This window comes from Triticum urartu, chromosome 7A (genome assembly GCF_056163025.1).
Source record: "Triticum urartu cultivar PI428250 chromosome 7A, HENAU_Tu73, whole genome shotgun sequence".
Classification (NCBI taxonomy): Eukaryota; Viridiplantae; Streptophyta; class Magnoliopsida; order Poales; family Poaceae; genus Triticum; species Triticum urartu.
Window position 1 is genome coordinate 16643836 of NC_141879.1, and position 12161 is coordinate 16655996.

Below are 12161 nucleotides of genomic sequence, written 5' to 3' on the forward strand. Positions count from 1 at the left end.
CATCAACACCATAGCATCTCCGATGATGTGTGAGTAGTTTACCACAGACCTTCGAGTCCATAGTTATTAGCTAGATGGCTTCTTCTCTCTCTTTGGATCTCAATACAAAGTTCTTCTCGGTTCTCTTGGAGATCTATTCGATGTAATTCTTTTTGGGGTGTGTTTGTGGAGATCCGATGAATTGTGGGTTTATGATTAAGATTATCTATGAACAATATTTGAATCTCCTCTGAATTCTTTTATGTATGATTTGTTATCTTTGCAAGTCTCTTAGAATTGTCAGTTTGGTTTGGCCTACAAGATTGATCTTTCTTGCAATGGGAGAAGTGCTTAGCTTTGGTTTCAATCTTGCGTTGCTCGATCCCAGTGACAGAAAGGGAAATGACACGTATTGTATTGTTGCCATCGAGGATAAAAAGATGGGGTTTATATCATATTGCTTGAGTTTATCCCTCTACATCATGTCATCTTGCCTAATGCGTTACTCTGTTCTTACGAACTTAATACTCTAGATGTATGCTAGATAGCGGTGGATGTGTGGAGTAATAGTAGTAGATGCAGAATCATTTCGGTCTACTTGTCGCGGACGTGATGCCTATATACATGATCATGCCTAGATATTCTCATAACTATGCACTTTTCTATCAATTGCTCGACAGTAATTTATTCACCCACCGTAATACTTATGCTATCTTGAGAGAAGCCACTAGTGAAACCTATGGACCCCGGGTCTATTTTCCATCATATTAATCTCCCGCCAACGTGTGATTTCTAGCGCCGTTCTTTTATTTTGCAATCTTTACTTTCAATCTATATCATGAAAATACCAAAAATATTTACCTTATTATCTCTATCATATCTCACTTTTGCATGTGGCCGTGAAAGGATTGACAACACCTTTATCGCGTTGGTTGCAAGGTTCTTATTTGTTTGTGCAGGTACGAGAGATTTGCGTGTAGCCTCCTACTGGATTGATACCTTGGTTCTCCAAAACCGAGGGAAATACTTACACTATTTTGCTGCATCACCCTTTCCTCTTCAAGGTAAAACCAATGCATGCTCAAGAGGTAGCACATTACTCGATGAACCCAAACCGCCGAAAACCCCCAACTAATGAGCACCTGACGCAGGAAATCCCAGTTTACCCGGTCGTACGCCTTCTCGAAGTCTAGCTTCAACAAAATGGCCAGTTCCTTCGTGCATTTGAGCTCATGAGCTATCTCCTATAGGGCAAGCGGGCCCTCAAGTATGAACGCGGACTGGTTGCGATTGATCGTACGATGCGCTATAGGGCCTAGGTGCGTTGAAGACGCTTTCGCGCAAATTTTAAATGGAACGTTGATAAGCGCAATAGGGCGAAAAAGTCTAATGTTATCGGCCCCAGGGACCTTAGGAATAAGAGAAAGGACTCCAAAATTATGACGCGCTATGTCTACCATCCCATGCATGAACCCGTTACAAATCTTGAAGATTGGGCCTCTGAGGAGAGGCCAGAATCGCTTGAACATAGCCACCGGCCATCCGTCCGGACCCGGAGCCGTGTCCGATTTCATGCTCATCAGGTCATCATCAATTTCTTTAGGGAGGAAGGCGAGACCCGGCTCATCATTCTCGTAGTCCAGGACTCGTTGGGAGGCGTCCCACACGTCCGCGCGCAGGCCAGCTCGCTGCACCTCGCAGGACCCCATCAGATTGATGTAGAAATCATACACGTGGTGCGTGATCTCCTCTTGTCACAGCAACAACCCATGTTCTGACTGTAATATGAGGATCACACATTTCCTATGGCGCGCGTTAGCATAGGCATGAAAGTACTTAGTATTGGCGTTGCCTTTGAGTGTCCATTTCAGGCCACCGCGGCGTCACCAATACTCTTTCTCCGCATGCAGCAACGCCTCGACCTACCCCTCGAGAGCATAGCGATGTGCCCATTCCTGTTTTGAGAAAGAGTGCGCATCGGCCTCAACATCAATCCGCGCGATCTCCTCGATGAGCGCCGCCTTAAGCGCTTTGTCGTTCCTCCCTTGGTTTGTGCCCCATCCCTTGAGGCTTGCTCGAAGACGGCCCCCGACCGCGTTCTAGAACTCCATCAGACCCCTATGCGGACCTACCTGTCGCACGCAAGACCACCATCGCACCGTGAAGACGTCCTCGAAACCTGGCGTTTCCAACTAGGCCGTCTCGAAGAAAAAGTGCGGGCTATGCCATAGTCCATCCTCCCCAGAGGTGTACACCAGAGGAACGTGGTCAGACCCAATACGGGTTTCCGCCACCAAGGAGCAGAGGGGAAACAGGATTTCCCACTCCGGCGACATGAACACCCGATCCAACACCGAGCGGACCGGGTCTAGTTGTTTGTTCGTGCATGTGAATCTTGCTCCCGACCTCGCCACTTCACTAAGGGCCATTGAGGCGATGGCAGTATTGAATATGGCCGCCCGTGGCCAGTTAATATTGCTGTTGTTTTTGTCCACTCCTGAGCGGATCAGGTTGAAATCCCCTCCCACTAGGACAGGGATCGCAACCAAAGTCACAGCGGTGACCTTAGCTTGGAGTTCTCCCAAGAAAGAGATACCCAGTGTTGTACACTGGGTATCTTTGCTGCACAGTCGCGTATCAGTGCTTGTATTCCATAGTTATTATTGTTGTGAATCTTTGCTGCCGTTTCTTGTAGGAGAGGCCTTGTCTGGAGTGATCCTAAAAGCTGCCTGCATGAAAGCTCTCACAATCGCGTATCAGTGCTTGTATTCTCTTCCCGTTAAATTAGTTCAGCGCTATCTGCAAAAGGAGAGACAAAGTAGACCAGTTTGGATCCAAAAAACTGGAAAAACTATACAGTTTGGACCCAAGATTGTGTAGGATACTAGCTGGGATTCAGTACTCTGCTCACTGTGGCAAATGTTTAGGCTGCTGTTGGCATAAAAAACAGAGCACTCTGTTACTGAAAGTAGATTTTGAAAAAGCGTATCACAAAATTAAATGGCCTTTTGTGATACAAATGCCAAAATGGAAAGGCTTCCCTGATAAATGGATAGATTGGGTGATGAGTACTATTAGAGGTGGAAGTGTGTGTGTCAAGGTCAATGAAAATTATGGGCCTTATTTTCAGACCCATAAAGGGCTAAGACAAGGCGATTCTCTATCCCCCTAATGTTTAATCTAGCAGCTGATGCTCTAGCTATCCTGATGGATAATGCACGAAAAGTGGGGCTGATCAAAGGTCTGCTGGCTGATAAAATAGAGGGAGGGATTAATATGCTACAATATGCAGATGGCACTATTTTTCTGCTGCAAGATGATTATGATTGTGCCTGCAATTTAAAATACATACTATGTCTGTTTGAACAAATGTCTGGTTTGAAAATTAATTTTCACTAAAGTGAGATTTTCTTATTTGGGGCAGCTGAAGATAAAAAACAGGAATACTCCAGAATTTTCACATGCCGTGTGGGTGAACTACCAATGAAATATTTAGGCCTCCCAATTAACAAGAAAAGAATTAGGAATAAGGATTGGAAACCTTATGAAAATAAAATGGAAGGACAATGTGGGACTTGGCAAGGAAGGCTATTAGCTAGTGCTGGTAGACTGACCCTAATCCAATCCTCATTGACTGGGATTCCATACTTTGTGATGTCGTTCTATTGGTTACCAGTGGGAGTTGAAAGAAGAATGAACTTTTTCAGGGCTAGGCTGCTGTGGCAGGAAAGTAATGATAAGAAAAAATATCACTTGGTGAAATGGGAAGAGGTTTGTAAACCAAAAGATATGGGTGGTCTAGGTATTCCTAATTTAGCTCTTATGAATAAAGCTCTGTTGTGCAAATGGTGGTGGAAAATTTATAACACAGAAGGAGTGTGGCAGGGGATCCCGAGGAAAAAATATGTTAAAGATAATTGCCTTACAAGTGTGAAAAGTAAAAAAGGGGACTCACAATTTTGGGGGGAAATGCTGAAACACAAAAACCTTTTCTTCTCCTTATGTAAATTTGAAATTGGTAATGGGGAAAATACTAGATTCCAGGAAGATTGGTGGATTGGCCCCAAAGCTTTAAAAGATAGTTATCCACGCATTTATAATATATGCTTTGATAAAGAGAAATCAGTGGCCTGTGTTTTGAAAAAAGGAGTTGATAAAATTAGAGTGTGATACTTGATGAAGCCCAAGACAAGATTAAATGGACCCTATCTGGGGATGGAAAATACACTGTCAAAACGTGCTATAGATACATGATTCAAAATGGAATGCAATAGCCGTACAAATTTCTATGGAAAGTGAAAATGCCCCCTAGGGTTAACGTTTTTATATGGTTACTGCTAAGGAAAAGTATTCTTACCAAACAAAACTTGAAGAAAAGAGGTTGGCAGGGAGATACAAAATGCTCCTTTTGCGGGAGAGAGGAATACATTGAACATATATTTGTACACTGTTCAGTGGCTAAAATGCTATGGTCTATGGATGGTTATGAAATTCTCCTTTAATATACATGATGTTCCATATAGAATTAATGACATATTTGGCAGGTGGCTAGCTAAATTTGAGAAGAATGATAAGAACCTTATGACTGTTGGTATTTCGGCAATGCTTTGGACGATGTGGAAACTGAGAAACAGATCATTCTTTGATAATCACAAGGTTACTGATCCCTGTGTTCCTTTAAATCTGATTATTAAGAACTTGCATGAATGGTGTATGTTGCAGAAAAACCAAGAAAGAATAGATCGCATGAAGGAGGGCCTAAATCAAGTTGAGCAGGTGGCCACGGAGATCTTCAAGGCGACGCGTGGATGGGCGACTGGAGTTCCAAGACTTGGAGGCTCCTGAAGATCAAACTACGCTGAAGCTCATCTTCTCTGTGCTGCCTTTTTGCTCTTCTGTTTTTCTCCTTTCTGTTCCTTCCGGCGTGCGATCTGAACTTCTAGCCTTGATGGTTATGACTCCATTCCAGTTATGTAATAGCTAGTAGTAACTCGAAGACTAGTTATGTTGGGTTTCCTTATCGTTGCATGGCGTTAGGGTTTACCAATCCTGACAGGATGGTATGTGGCAGGGGGAGGGATGGATCCCTTCTCCAACGTATCATCGTCAGATTGCCCCTGTTGTGTTGTTAGTCCTGGAGCCTGTGAACGATTGATTTCTTTATGTGAAATCGGAGAGGCAAGCTCCCTTTTATCAAAGAAAAATATCATAAAGCAAAGTTTCAGTCTGTCTGTGAAAACCCCATTCAACTAGGTTAACAGTTTTAGTTTCAGGAAATTGCATGTCCTCCAAGCAACGTACAACAGAGTCCTGATCTCCACAACACTCTGGTTATCTCTGCATATATTAATCACTCTAGTGTATTTGACTTCCAAACCTGCATGCTAACCCAATCAGAAAACTATTGTGTACAACAACGGGCATCTCTGTCTGTTTCAACTGTTTTGCCGGTCACGCAAGCTGAATGGAAAAAGGGATGTTCTTATTCACAACTTTTATTTGTTTCAGACTTTTAGGCCATGATTGACCTGAACCCAGCCGTGAGATCACAACAAAGACAAGAAAAGAAGTACAAACAGAGCGACGAACTTAAATATACAACAAAGGGTACCAATTCTTGTCCAAACCCAGTTATGTAAACAGGATTAAAATGTTAGCTACCTGACTTATCAGTTAACACAAAAAGGTTTAGTTAGGTTAACTAAGCTAGCATGGCACTATGTACCAGACCAAACGCAACCTAAATCCTAGCATTCCTGAACCTCCAATCTCAAGATGATCAAAACATGACAAGGCAGAGCGACACTGGGGGCTGGCTGCTGGATCGAGCAGCTGCATCCGGACACGCGCTCCCGCGCTGACCTCGCCACATTCTGACTCACTGGGCGCGTGCGAGACCAGGCCACCATTCGCCGTGAGGCCATCCCGGATATTGTTGAGGAAGTTCCCGCCGACCACCCGGTCTGCCTCCTGTCGTCCGCACCCTCGAGTACCCCATTTCCGTCCGGCTCACCAGGTCTGAACCCCTGCCCCGCGTGGCAGATGCAGCCACTGTAGCCGCCAACAGTGCCGACAACGCTAGTGGCTACGGCAACGATGCCGCTGGCCATGGCCCTGGGCGCGGTCATCAACGACGCCGTGGCCGAAAGCGCCGCCGCACGGCTGCCACACATGATGGACGCGCCGACGGCATGGTGGTCGACTCGACCGGCTTGACACGCTCCGACAGCCGCCAGCGTGTCGACGGCAAGGCGGCCGACCCCGGCTGGCCTGCGTCCTGCGCCGCCACGATTGAGTTGGCGCCACCGCCCGTACAGGGGTCTGCCAGATGCATGGACGCATGGCCCACTCAGTCTGGGGCCCGCCTCCCTTGTCGAAGAGCCAAAAGAGGAAAGCGCGAGGGAAGAAAAAGTGTGCAAGGATTCAGGTCACGCTGGTAAAAGGTGCAGCCGCGGCGGATCCCAGGTCGACCGAGATGCCCACTCAAGAAATGGTGCAACCCAACTCGCCAGCTGGCTCCTGTCCATTGGCGCCAAACCACAACCCTCCTGCTGCCCGGCCTGTGGAGACCGAGTCTCGCATATCGCCGTGCGCGCAGGGGGACAACCCAACCGGGGCAGGGCCACCAACGACCAGTCCTCCATCAGTGAGATCCCAGATTCGCTATCGAGAAAAAGCAGTGATTTGCCCCCGTCAGCTCCTGCTGCTGTCGCAGACCCGGCTGACCTGCGCTCGAGCCCCACTTGTGCGACACGGTAAAGCGCGATGGAACTTTAAAATTCCACGCCCTCGAACCCTGCGTCCGCCAACGACGGCCCCGAAAAGGGCCGCCTTTCCCCCACGGCCCAGGAACCTAGGTGCATTCTGCAGAGGGCCCTGCCTACAGGTCGACAAGACATCACCCTAGTAACCAGTAGAAAGAAGTTTACTTTTCACCCTCAAATCCCCTCCAATGGAGCCATAACACCCTCAACTCGAATTTGGTATGATTTCAACCCTAAACATATCAAAACCGGGTTAATCTAGCCCTGAGTGGTTTCATGCCACATCAAAAGTGGTTTTGCAGGTGGTTTCAGCTATTTTGACAATAACTAAGCAATGGCGTGGCCAATCATCAATGCGCACTGTCCACGGGCGATACCGTCCTGCACGGCTTCTACCTGCAGCTCAATGAGCGAGAGGTCAACGACATAGTGGCCATGAATGGCGTCTTGGCCGTGAACCCCGAGACACGGTATGACCTGCAGTCCTGCACACCATGCGGACACCTGACTTCCTCAGCCTCACCGGGAACGAGGACTTGTTCTCACAGTCCGGCACGGCGGTAGACATTGTCGTCGCCTTGTCGACGTGTTCGACACTGGTATCCGCACAAAAAAAGATGTATCTGACACCGGTGCCTGAGGTGAGGGCGAGACCTGTGACGACACGGACCTCGGCGAGGTGTCATCAACGTGGAACTGTGGAAGAGCACGTGCATGGTACGGACAAGGTCTGTTGGCCAGGCGGCAGATTCATATTAGTGACTCGGACTTCCTCACCTTTATGGACGCCGCTGCGGCTCCGACGTGAGCTCACTCTCGCTTGGCGATGGCTCCTGTCGACTACACGCGGAACAACGGCGCCATCAACACATTCTCTGCGGTGGAGCATAACGTCCTGGTGTCATGCTGTGTCGGGAACGTCGGGCCTGGAGCTCGATAGTCTCCTACATGACGGCCTGGATCACCACCGTGGGCACGGACACCCTTGATCATAACTTCCCGGCATGCGTCATCCCTGCGACCGGAACCACACCGGCATGTCTGAGAAGCAGTGCCATCCGCGAGCTACAGCCACATGTCGTATAGGACGTGCAGACTGTACATGGCGCTGGACACAATCCAGGGCATCTACTTGCATGTAGTTCACGACGGCGCTAGTGCCATGCGCGCGACATGGAGGTGGACAGCCACAGCGACTTACTGAACATGCCGTGCGAGAGGAACGATGTACAGCGTTGGTGCGCTAGGGCACTTGTCTAGCTCGCCTTTATCACGATCTATGGTGGCAATCGGGCCAGCGGAGGAGGCAGTGATGGCAATGTACGCTAGAGGAAGCAATACAAGCAGGAGGACGAAGGTGAGGATGTCTTCGTGGAAGAGGTACGGAGTTAATTTCCCGAGCAACTGCCACCTCAACGCCATGTCACCAAAACATCAGTGCCTAATCACCACCATGCGCTGCAAAACCACTTTCGTTGTGGTATGAAACCACTCATGGCTTGATTAATCCGGTTTTGACATGTTTAGGGTTGAAATCATACCAAATTCGAGTTGAGGGGGTTATGGCTCCATTGGATGGGATTTGGGGGTGAAAAGTATACTTCTTTCTGACCAGTATGATTGAACCTTTCAATAAACTACCCAGATTGACAATCTGCACTAAGATTTAGGATAATCATAATAACTGACTGTTATGGAAAAGAAAGCTGATTACAATATAATTAAGCCCCGTGGAACTAATACATGTCCAGAACAACAGCCAGCAAGTTCTAGGTAAACAAGAACAAGAGTAACAATGTCCTTTGAAAATGACATTATGCTCAAGCTGTAGGCTTACCAGGCATTGGCTCTGAACTGCAAATCAAGTAAGCAGGAGTGTGAGTACCAGACAATTGAGTGGCATGATTCAAGCGGATTACATAGACAAATAATTCAGCCGACAGAGGAGCCAATTCTTGCACAAGGGTTGTTTGAACTTTGAAAGTAAGAAACTACTGCCCATCTGCATCTGCTAATGGCTCTAAGAAGAGAGGAACATAGGGTAGAAATCGTTGTGTGCTGTTCATGTTCTCAAGATTAAGAATACAACTAACTTTCTGATGTCGCATATCATACGTTGCCAAGGTAGCACCTCCATACGAAAACAAGAAAATGGTGTCGCAATCTGGATGAATCCCAACAACCCTGTACTTCATCCTAGTCATGCACAGAAGCATATCCATGCTGGCGGTATGCTTCAGGACGAATTCTTTATTGTTACAATCCTTGAGGCACCAAAGTGTTATCTCAGGAACTAAGCTTTCATAGGTAGCTACAGCATAGTGTAAGCATCCCTGCGACAATCCAATCATACAAAATCCCGAACAGTACGGCACACGGATAGTCTTCCACTCTTTCCCCTCCACGTCCACCCCCACCACCACATACTCGTTGCCGGTGCTGATGTCCTCCAGCTCGCCAATCACATACATCATACCGCCAACAAAGACACATTTACACCTGAAGAACGGCGCCGCTTTCTCAACCATCCCACTCCTGTCATATAATTTGCCAGATAGTCCTCCTCAAAATGAAGAACGTGGAAATGCGACGAGACTCTCAGATCAAAAGCCAGCGCTGGAGTATGGCTATATCTGATTGCCGGCGCCGAAGGCTTAGGGGGCAGCTCGAGCCACTTACTAGTGGCGGGATTGCACACCACAAAACGGCAATCATCCTCTGCCCAATCCCAAGGGGCCGCCTTCTTGGTGCAGCCGCGGTAGAGAACGTGACCGTTGCAAGTGTCCATGGGCCATGTCCTTGTACTTGTTAAGCTGCAGGTAAGGAAGGGAAAGGTCGAACGGAGCTGTGCCGCTGGAGACGCTGGCGAAGTGGTGGCGATACCCGCTGCCGTTGAAGGACGTGTAGAGGAAGCCGGCAAGGGTCTGGGGCATCTTCTTGCGGTTGGTGGGGTCGGCGATGAGGTCGCGCCAGAGTATGGAGACACACTTGAAGCGGTGGACGGATCTAGCGGGGAGGCAGGAGAGGATCTCCAGGATGAGGTCGTCGGTGAACAGCGCGGCCGCCTCCGCCCTTGCCACCGGATGGCTGCACAGTCCCGACTTGGCTTTCTTCTCGAGACTCCTCTCCATCTCCGTCTCCGCCTCCATGGAGCTGAATCTAGAGGGAGTAGGCGGGGGACACGGGGACAGGGATCTGCAATAGGAGAGAGGAAATCCTCGATCTGGCTAGGAAATCATCGACCATATAGTCGGTGGTTGCGATCTTCGCCGTGGTGAGTCAGGAAAGGTACCTTAGTTTAGGGCGGCTACGGTGGACGCTATACTTTTATTTTTATTTTTCGAGACTTGTACTGGATATATAAAGTCGTCTGATCTCGTGATCTAATCATACTTGTCCGTTGGACCTATATACGTACCCGTTGTCCTCCTCCTTCATTACTCCACGCTGCTATCTCTACCAGCACCTCTTATGCCCACGACAGTATCCCTCCCGCCATTGCCGCCGCTGGCCACATCCTCGGGCACCGGTGTCCACCGCGATGAGTGAGTTTCCCCGAAGGCGGCACAACTACAACCAGCGTCCCCGGGCGGCTGTCGTCCAAGGCAGGGTGGACGAACCCCCTCGATGCTGGTGTACCTCATGGACCTAGGGTGAACCCTAGGTGCCACCGCCAAGAGACTTGTCCTTCATACTTGTATACTTGTGCTGGGAGGACCCCTGCGTGAGATGGAGTCTTGGGAGGAGCTAGTTCAGTGCAGATTTCCAAGGCACCAACTTTCTTTTTAGAAGAATGCCGTTTTTTTTAAAAAACTTTCAATATATTCATCTTCAATCATGATAGTACAACGGAAACTAGAAATAATAAAAATTACATCCAGATCCGTAGACCACCTAACGACGACTACAAGCACTGAAGCGAGCCGAAGGCGCGCCGCTGTCATCGCCCCTCCCTCGCCGGAGCCGGGCAAACCTTGTTGTAGTAGACAGTTGGGAAGTCGTCGTGCTAAGGCCCCGTAGAACCAACGCACCAAAACAGCAACCGCCGCAGATGAAAAGTGTAGATAAAAAGGATCCAACCTAAAAACACACGAACGAAGACGAACGACGAACAGATCCGAGCAAATCCACCAAAGACAGATTTGCCGGAGACACAAATCCACACGCCCACCAACGATGCAAGACGCATCACCGGAACGGGGGCTAGGCGGGGAGACCTTTATTCCATCTTCAGGGAGCCACCACCGTCTCGCCTTCCTGAGCAGGACACAAACCCTAACAAAGCTCAAAAAAAGATCTAAAAACGGAGCCCTCCCAACGGCAAGGGCCGAGATCCACTCCGCCTCCATGGCCATAGGGCCACCGGAGACGGGATGGACCGGCGCCGGCGCCGGTGGGAGGCAGAAAGCTAGGGTTCTTCAATGGCGTCTTTTATTTCAGATGGCTAAAGATAGAGGGATACACAGGTTCGGCGGGGCTGCCGTCAACCAAACATAGCGTCCAACCTCTAAAGTTGTTGCCATCCTAGCCAATCTATGAGATACAAAATTTTGCTCACGCCGTTCATGGCATATTTCACATGCCTTAAAACTAAGCTTTCGAGAATTAAACTCCTTAACGATCATGCAGTAATCTCAAAACGCTTATCCCAAATTTATCTCCTTGACGCTCTCAGACAATCAGACGCGATCCAGATATTGCGTAGCATCAAGTCCCACTCAGCGCTAGCGCTTCTCTGGACGCTTGTGCTTCAAGGAGCTCCAGGTCAAGTACTCCATCGAGCACCATTGCCGATGCTCCCATATAGTTGCCTGGGGCCTCCCTGCAAATAACTGCCACTGCTCCCTTGTTTACAGTTTTTGCTACTGCACCATCCACATTGAGCTTGCTAGCATCATCTGGTGGCGGCACCCATCTCTAAATTGGAGCAGGTCTTTGGGAAGGAAATGATGAAGCAGCCCCCGCTTTCTTCTGCATAAAATCACAGCCACGAATTTCGTCCAAGTACCTTTGTATAAATAGGTGGGTGGAGAGCGGGCTCAGAAACTTGCTTTCATGAATGGCCTTCCTCCTCACCCACCAAAAAGCCTATAACGTGACTAGTACCTCAACGAACTGACCAGCCTTCATAGTGTTGCTGAGTGAAAACAACCACAGCTTTGCATCGCTCGTTTCATCAGAAGTGAGCGGGACAATAATACTCCCTCCGGTCTATTTTAGTGTGTATATAAGTTTTGTGCAAAGTCAAAGTATATTTACTTTGACCAAACTTATAGAAAAAAGTATCAACATTCACAATGTCAAATCAATATCATTAGATCCACTATGAAATGTAGTTTCATGATATATATATATATATTTGGTATCATAGATGTTGATATTTTTTAGTATAAATTTGGTCAAACTTTGCAAAATTTT

At 48.1% G+C, this 12161-nt stretch overlaps 1 pseudogene; it reads right to left on the reverse strand.

Moving 5' to 3' along the window:
• Positions 1-8734: 8734 nt before the first annotated feature.
• On the reverse strand, positions 8735-9892 carry LOC125530606 (F-box protein At2g16450-like; annotated as a pseudogene).
• Between the last annotated feature and the right edge of the window lie 2269 nt (positions 9893-12161).